Genomic DNA, 7,935 nt, shown 5'->3' with positions numbered 1-7,935 from the left:
TCTCCTCGATTCTGTTACAATACGCTTACCACACTTCTATCGCAATATATTATTACGAAATTCGTAAAAAGTTACGCAGGAAATTAATGAAAACGATATATCAAGTACTAGCCACGCGTTTCCACGTTGTACTACGCTTACGATCCGACACTGCTATGCTCAGGAGAAGCATATCTTCCCCCTCTCTTCCCCCTCCACTTGAATGCTGAGTTTCTTGCGGTCTGCTCGCTGCAGTCAGAAGGTAACTTTGCTGAGACTACGGCGCGCGGAGCATAAGCGGCACAACTCCATACAGGATAGTTCTGCGTAACGTGAGTATTTCTAGAAGTGAATACGTCTAGAGAACAGCCAGCAAAGAAATAAAGTGCTGAAATCTGAGCACTGTGACAACTTGTATATGTATTTCCTTGTATCATTGAAAACTATGGCTATTCTTGCTACAAAATATGTTCGCAATCTCAATTTAATGAAAAGTGGAGATACGCCATTTTTGCTTGAGCTCCTCAAATACGGACCATGACCGATCCCCCACTCTAGTCTGTCTGGTGACGTCATGTGGTTTCTGCGCATCTTTTAGTGCAGGCTGCCCGGCTATAAATCAGCTGGGTGTTCAAGAATTGTAGTCACTATTATTCTGCTGTGAGACAGTAGCAAGACCTTCAGTGGACGTCGAGCTTCGGGTGTCGACAAGTGATCAAGATTCATAGTGTGCGTGCTAGGAAAGTGTTTATTAGTTATTAACTACAATTTAGGGGATAGATAAGTGACATGAGGCCGAGATTATGGGATAGTTCAGGACATTTTAAGTGCCGTGTGATTGTGCACCGAGTCAAAGTGGCCACTGTACTGACCAACAATAAGAAACAACATGTGATAAGTAAGTACAACACGTCATAAATTATAATTAATAATATTTTGTTCCTTTCTTATGTTTTTATTTTGTGCTCTTTCCTGTTTTTTCTGTAATTTCAGTTTTATTTCCACTCTGTGTGTTAATGTTTAATTTATTTGTCTACTATGCTTATTCTATTCTATTATTTTTCCTGTTCTTGATTTTAGTTTTGGTTCCTTTCCAATGTTTTTATTTCGTAGTCTTTGCTGTTTTTTCATAATTTCAGTTTTATTTTCACTGTGTGTGTTAATGTTTAATTTATTTGTCTACTATGCTTATTCTATTCTATTATTTTTCCTGTTCTTGATTTTAGTTTTGGTTCCTTTCCAATGTTTTTATTTCGTAGTCTTTGCTATTTTTTCATAATTTCAGTTTTATTTTCACTGTGTGTGTTAATGTTTAATTTATTTGTCTACTATGCTTATTCTATTCTATTATTTTTCCTGTTCTTGATTTTAGTTTTGGTTCCTTTCCAATGTTTTTATTTTATAGTCTTTGCTGTTTTTTTTCATAATTTCAGTTTTATTTTCACTGTGTGTGTTAATGTTTAATTTATTTGTTTACTATGCTTATTCTATTCTATTATTTTTCCTGTTCTTGATTTTAGTTTTGGTTCCTTTCCAATGTTTTTATTTTGTAGTCTTTGCTGTTTTTTTTCATAATTTCAGTTTTGTTTTCACTGTGTGTGTTAATGTTTAATTTATTTGTTTACTATGCTTATTCTATTCTATTATTTTTCCTGTTCTTGATTTTAGTTTTGGTTCCTTTCCAATGTTTTTATTTCGTAGTCTTTGCTATTTTTTCATAATTTCAGTTTTATTTTCACTGTGTGTGTTAATGTTTAATTTATTTGTCTACTATGCTTATTCTATTCTATTATTTTTCCTGTTCTTGATTTTAGTTTTGGTTCCTTTCCAATGTTTTTATTTTGTAGTCTTTGCTATTTTTTCATAATTTCAGTTTTGTTTTCACTGTGTGTGTTAATGTTTAATTTATTTGTTTACTATGCTTATTCTATTCTATTATTTTTCCTGTTCTTGATTTTAGTTTTGGTTCCTTTCAACTGTAAACACTATCAAAACATTTGTAATCCATAACATCATTTCAAAAATAATTACTTCTAGCATTAAAGGGTCTGTGGCGATTCTGAAAAAATCATTTATACGTAATATCATAATGCCCCCCCCCCCTCTTTCTATCCGTTAGTGTGTGATTGTTATAATATATGTATAAATTTATTATTTCTTAAATTTAAGCTCGTAGTTCACATTTCAATTTGACTCATCTATTTTACTGTAATCATTACTATTCTTATATGTGTGTTATTCTGTGTTTTTGGCAACCCAGGATGCCTGGGCAGACTATTTCTTGGAAATAAATTTTATTTATTTATTTATTTATTTATTTATTTATTTAGTAATATTTCCTGTTTTATAATTTCATTTTTTGTTTCGTTTTGTGTGTTAGTTTCTTTGTCTAATGAAGCAGTTCTGTTATTGGAAGAGCTGAAAGAGTGTCTGTCTATATAAAAATAATTAATACAAATAACCAATTAAAATTAATTAATACGTTTTGATCTTTCTGCTTGTTGAATCATATGTACGGTCAGAATCTGTATTCTCTTTTACGGTACAAAAGGGAATAATTAAGATTTTCTTAAACAAGTCAACTGATTACTCAATATATTTGATTTATTCTAATTTCAACGTTTTCCAAATTGAATAAATATAAATATACACTATTAAAATGTTATCATAAAAATCGTCTGAAATACAAAGGTGGACAACATGTTTATACTATCAGACGATATTTTGCATGTCCTTCAGCTGAACCTAAATGTTACACAACCATTGGGATAAATCACAGCCAGAGGTACGGACAAAGGTTATACAACTATATTTTTGTAATAAATCCTGACCTAGGTTATTTTGAGTTTAGTGAATTTAAGAAAAAATTAAGCAAATTATTTAGTCCCATTTTTCTTTCTTCTTTTTCTTAATTTCGATATACTATTTATTCATTCGAACTAATGTTGAGTTCTTGACTTGATTCTCTACTTTTATGTTCGCAATTATCCGTTTGATAATAATTTAATTGGTTTCGTAATGTTATTCTTTACGTTCCATGTAGTACAAAATAGTTACTTATAGGAACGAAAGCTTGCTCAAACGGGTGGGCGCTACGTAAATAATATGTATATGCTATGTATTTTATGTAGCAATACATACTAAATATTAATAGCCTACATAAGAATGGAAATAGCATATGAAAATACACAATACATCATATATAGATTAATGAATAGCATTAAAACCATGTTCTTTAGATTCTTGACTATGTTTAGCTAACGACATGTTGATATTTCCTACGTCGACAGGAAGATTAAGTCGAATTCACCCAACTTAAAATCTGATGAAACACTTTTAAAGTGCTGAACCAAATTTTCGCTTATGATATTATGATAGTTATAAAATATCAATATAAAATCAGGTCCCTTTACTAAACCAGCAAGGTTAGTTTCTTGAAAGCTTTTATGCAATTTTCGCAGATACTCGTCACTTAAAAAATTCTGAATTTCACATGGAATGTGATGAAGTACGTCATATAATAATAACATATTAGCTGTAAGCCTAAATTATGAAAGTAGAAAGCTAAATATGATCATTTCTATTACTTTGACAGGTTGTCAATAATTTTAAGTAATTACATTAGTTTATCATCCTGTTTACGTAACATAGCTGTCTATATTAGATAAAACAGGTTAAGATCACAACGATGATTTTATTATTATTGTGTACGTCAAAATTAGTTATTTAAGTCGCTAGATTGTTTGCAATAATCATACTATTCGCAAACAAATGACTATTGCATAGATTTCAGGTTCAGATACTATTTTAACTAGATTTTACTACAACGTGCATGTGGGACATTGTGATATTTTAATGTACAACTACGATGATTTAGTTATTTTACTTGTAGTCTGAAGATACCGTAAGGCGAAAACGTTCGCTAGTGTAATATGTATAAGCAATGTGACATGTTATTTGGCTAACATTTTTGTATAAATAAGTTACATAGACTGAAATTTAAGAGGAGAGGATGGTATTTTTTTGGTGAAAAATGAGTAAATTAAAAAAAAATGTTTAAAATATTCTGTGATACGTGTGGAATGCATAGCATAACATTTTTTGGGTATTTGTGCCCTTATCGGATGTTGAGACATCATTTTTAAACTTCCTGCGTTATGGATTTTTAAATCACTCGCCCACTTTTATTGTTGTTTCCAGTGAATTAAATTTTCAAAAAAAAAAAAAAAATCTGTAAAATACCCTTTGATATGTTTGGAATGCAATGCATAACATTTTGTGGGTATTTGTGCCCTTTTCGGATGTTGAGACGTCATTTTTAAACTTCCTGCGTTATGGATTTTTAAATCACTCGCCCACTTTTATTGTTGTTTCCAGTGAATTAAACTTTCAAAAAAAAAAAATTCTTTAAAATACTCTGTGATATGTGTGGAATGCATAGCATAACATTTTGTGGGTATTTGTGCCCTTATCGGATGTTGAGACGTCATTTTTAAACTTCCTGCGTTATGGATTTTTAAATCACTCGCCCACTTTTATTGTTGTTTCCAGTGAATTAAATTTAAAAAAAAAAAAAAAAATTATGTAAAATAACCTTTGATATGTTTGGAATGCATTGCATAACATTTCGTGGGTATTTGTGCCCTTATCGGATGTTGAGACGTCATTTTTAAACTTCCTGCGTTATGGATTTTTAAATCATTCGCCCACTTTTATTGTTGTTTCCAGTGAATTAAATTTAAAAAAAATTATGTAAAATAACCTTTGATATGTTTGGAATGAATTGCATAACATTTCGTGGGTATTTGTGCCCTTATCGGATGTTGAGACGTCATTTTTAAACTTCCTGCGTTATGGATTTTTAAATCACTCGCCCACTTTTATTGTTGTTTCCAGTGAATTAAATTTTCAAAAAAAAAAAATTATGTAAAATAACCTTTGATATGTTTGGAATGCATTGCATAACATTTCGTGGGTATTTGTGCCCTTATCGGATGTTGAGACGTCATTTTTAAACTTCCTGCGTTATGGATTTTTAAATCACTCGCCCACTTTTATTGTTGTTTCCAGTGAATTAAATTTTCAAAAAAAAAATTATGTAAAATAACCTTTGATATGTTCGGAATGCATTGCATAACATTTCGTGGGTATTTGTGCCCTTATCGGATGTTGAGACGTCATTTTTAAACTTCCTGCGTTATGGATTTTTAAATCACTCGCCCACTTTTATTGTTGTTTCCAGTGAATTAAATTTTCAAAAAAAAAATATATGTAAAATAACCTTTGATATGTTTGGAATGCATTGCATAACATTTTGTGGGTATTTGTGCCCTTTTCGGATGTTGAGACGTCATTTTTAAACTTCCTGCGTTATGGATTTTTAAATCACTCGCCCACTTTTATTGTTGTTTCCAGTGAATTAAATTTTCAAAAAAAAAAAATTATGTAAAATAACCTTTGATATGTTTGGAATGCATTGCATAACATTTCGTGGGTATTTGTGCCCTTATCGGATGTTTAGACGTCATTTTTAAACTTCCTGCACTATGGATTTTTAAATCACACGCCCGCTTTTATCGGTTTCCAGTAACTTCATTTTTTGTTTTTGCTACATTGCCAGACAAAATGGATATAATTTCTGAATTATTAAAGATACATGAATGAAATTTAGAACACGCATTCTTTAGAATATCAGGAAAATGTTCTCTGTAACAGAATTTTGTTAATTGATTTCATTTTAAAAATACGTCAGTTTGTTTGCAAGAAAGGAAATCAGAAAATTGTTATTAAATTTTAATTGTTTATTTTACAAACGTAGAGACTAATATCTAAATTCTGTTACAGACAGTTTGTAGAACATGCTTTTGCAAATATATTGCAAAAAAAACTGTTTGAATCTATCTTTAAAAACGGTTTAGATATATCGGTTTTAGTACAATCCTGCATTGGGTATATTTTTTTCAAATTTGGGTCCCCAAATATATATATATTTTTTTCAAAATATTTTTATTTGGTTGATTTGCCGCAGCTATGAGCTCTCTACATACAAAAAATTAATATTTTACACCAAATAGGAAAAAAGTTTACAAAAATACCATCCTCTCCCCTTAACAGTAGATGATTACCCAAATTGACGAATACAGCTTTGAGGACTATAATTAATACACACTTTAGTTAAGGAGTAAAATCAAACTTTCCATGTTTATGTTGGACTGTAACAATAATTACATAACGTTAATTATAAATTCAGTAACACTGAAGAATAATGTCAGATAACAATAATAATAATTATTACATTCTTTCAAGAGATTTTACGGGATTACCAGTATCTTAAATTAAGCCAAGTTTGAACGTTAGATATACGTACAAAACAATATCCACTCAAAATCCCTGCCGAATTTGTGCCAATTTGTAAGATTTTAGTTTTTTTTTTATTGTATTCTTATCCTTATAAGAGTAAAATTTTATTGTGTTAGAGAAAGAATAACCCATACAGAACCATTTTGTATATAGTAAATAAATATATCACTAAACGATGATTTTTATTTGATTCTAATGTATAAAGCGAGTCAATATGCCTATATTATTTTAAATATATAAATATCTACAGAAAATACTTCTATTAAAAACATTTATCTACTTTTGTCAATGTCGGCTAGCTTTAGTATTATAAGAACCATTTCCTTTCTACGAGAAAACAACTCACAATACCTTCAATAACTAGTTAATGCTATTCTTTCAAATTCTAGAATGTAACAACAGTGGAGATATAGATCCTACATGTAGTGTTGGTACCTGTACATTTCACGAATAGATAGTATAGTGACGATACCAAGGGCATATGTCGACATAAACCGTTAATACCGATAACATTTTAGAAAATAAGACTTAAGGGAAATTGTTCATTTTACTTCGATGCTACTTACCCATTAGAGTTCTACGAAATGTTTATTTGGCGATTATTCAGTCTATCATTCAATATGGTATAATTGTTTGGGGTGGAAGTACAAACATTAATCTTAGTCCGTTAAATTTACTACAAAAACGAATAATTAAAATTTGTTTGAAGAAACGTTTCGATTATCCAACTAAATTAATTTATTCTGAGTTTAATGTGCTGTATTTAATATTGAACAAATTTATAAGTACAGACGTGGACAAATTATTAGACTAAAACATTTTTCTTGGAAACTTAATATAATTCGTCATATCAACTATCAATATAATTCACAGAATCTATATTGTTGTAAATATTATTGTTTACATCTTCTGGTATATTTTTCCAATGGCTAAGTATATTTTGTCTGGCTGTGTTGGTACTACTGGTGTTTTAATTATATACTGCAGAACATATTCAACTGTCTGTTCTCCCATGGCCTGCAAGAAGACCGGACATGAACTAAATTGAAAATCTGTGATCTATGCTGAAGAAGAAAGTGAACAAAAAGAGGCTTACAACAAAACATGGACTCATTTAAGCACTGTCTGATATCTGGCTAAATGATGCTGATATTCAAAGAAAGTGTGGAACTTTGGTTTCCAGCATCCCTGACAAAATCAACGTGTTAATAAAGAATAAGGGAATGTTCACAAAATATTAGTAACCTCCATACTCTATTTTCTGTTCATTATTTCTGTGCAAAATACATTTCTGTTCATTATTTCTGCCGATAAATACAGGTTTGTTGCACATATAATTAATTTAGTCTAATAACTTGTCCACGTCTGTATACGCTGTTAAAATTTTATCATAAAAATCTTAATAAGTTTGTATTACAGACACATAATTATGACACAAGACGAAATATTAATTCAACATTAGTAGAACCTAAATGTCTCACATCTGCTGGTCTAAAGCATAGCATTAATTTTGGCCCTCGGTTGTACAATGCTTTAATTAAATTACACCCAGAACTTCTAACATGTAACCCACTAACATATAACAAGAAAATTAGA

Source organism: Periplaneta americana, chromosome 11 (genome assembly GCF_040183065.1).
Source record: "Periplaneta americana isolate PAMFEO1 chromosome 11, P.americana_PAMFEO1_priV1, whole genome shotgun sequence".
Classification (NCBI taxonomy): Eukaryota; Metazoa; Arthropoda; class Insecta; order Blattodea; family Blattidae; genus Periplaneta; species Periplaneta americana.
Note: the sequence above shows the minus strand (reverse complement) of the source record.